This window comes from Rutidosis leptorrhynchoides, chromosome 10 (genome assembly GCF_046630445.1).
Source record: "Rutidosis leptorrhynchoides isolate AG116_Rl617_1_P2 chromosome 10, CSIRO_AGI_Rlap_v1, whole genome shotgun sequence".
In the NCBI taxonomy this organism is placed as follows: domain Eukaryota; kingdom Viridiplantae; phylum Streptophyta; class Magnoliopsida; order Asterales; family Asteraceae; genus Rutidosis; species Rutidosis leptorrhynchoides.
In genome coordinates this window covers 355,045,322-355,047,005 of record NC_092342.1, presented here as the reverse complement: position 1 = coordinate 355,047,005, position 1,684 = coordinate 355,045,322, and positions in this window count along the sequence as shown.

The window sequence follows — 1,684 nt, the reverse complement described above, 5'->3', positions numbered from 1 at the left end:
CTTGGTCCAGTAAGCACCCAATTGGTTAAGACAAATCAATTGAAAACTAGTGTACTAAATTGAAACAGGGTTTCCTTTGTTCAAACAAGATCACTAATCAACCTAGTAACAATAATCAATACCCACAAGAATGGTTCTTAATCAAAACTCATAATTATCATTTATTAATCAATAAAACATTAAAGTATCATCCAAACACATACGAATATTCAATCTAGACAAACATTAAAAGCTTAGCCAATCATGGCTAGAACAAAAATCACAAATAAACAATTAAGAGTATTCATAATGATGATAAGAATTAAACCTAATGAAAATTGTGTTCTTGAATGATAGACGGATCGAGACTTGTTTCTGGAATGATTGATGTGTTAGAATGACCTTGAGAAACCCCAAAAATCACCTTGGTTCGTCAAAAAACTGCTGGAAATCGTCTGGATGCGAAAGTGATTAATTAGGGTATTTTTCGGGCTTTAAATAGGACAAATCCTGAACCGGGCTCAAAGTGGCGCGGCGCGCCAGATGATTGCGCGGCGCGCCATATGCTGTAATCTTGATTTCTGGCCACCTGCAAACTGTCGAACTGATTTTATAGCCTAATGGAGCGGCGCGTGAGGTTTTGGAGCGGCGCTCCAGGCCCTTTTTGCTGAATCTGAGCTGAAAACTCACTAATATCATCTGTTTTCGAACCAAACTCGAATCAAACCAATCCCTTTCACTTGCTTTCATATAAAATCACTAAAAACCATCAAATATCTTCAAAATTCATCTCCTTGGTCTTAGAACTCGAACTTTCAAAACACTTATCAAAATAACACCAAATCATATCCAAAAGGACCAAAATGTACCCGATATCGCTAAGCAAAACGCGTATGAAATATGCGATATCAAACAACCCCACACTAGAGTTTTGCTTATCCTCAAGCAATTAAACTCGAGAATAATCTTCTACCATATGATAACTTCTTCAAACATGTATGTAGAACCAAACGAACAAGAAACTAAACAAACAACTAGCGTGGGCACGATTTGGAGTAAATAACAACCATGGTTCCCACTTGCATTCCCCTGAATTAACTTCCCAAACTGCAAACAATATGTAATGGATATAGTAACCAAAAATAATCTCGAATAACGTACCATACTGATGAAGTAGAGAATCTCGAATCATAAATAAGTCTTCAAAGAAAACGGGAATCAAGTGGAAACCGAGCACCAAAAAGTATAGCAATCGAACATGTGTGCCAAAAGAACGCACGGGCTACCCCGCAATTTGTGACGACCCGGAAATTTCCGAATAAATTTAAACTTAATCTTTATATGATTTCGATACGATAAGCAAAGTATGTAATGTTGAGTCTAGAAAATTTTGAAACGATGTTCATATATTCAATTAACCTTCGACTGCTCTCGACGATTCACGAACAATTAATTGTAAATAAGATATGTGTGTATGTATATATAAATAATAATTCGAAATATAATTTGAAGTATTATATGTTGTTGTTATTAAAAATTAATAAAATAAAAAAAATAGGATATTATAATAATTATTATTTAAAATATATCTCTATATATAAATAAAGTATATTAAAAATAAATATTAAATGTTTGTAACACTCGTTTGATATTCTGATTGATATTAAGCAAGTTAAATTCAAACTTATGTAATTTTAAAATAAAC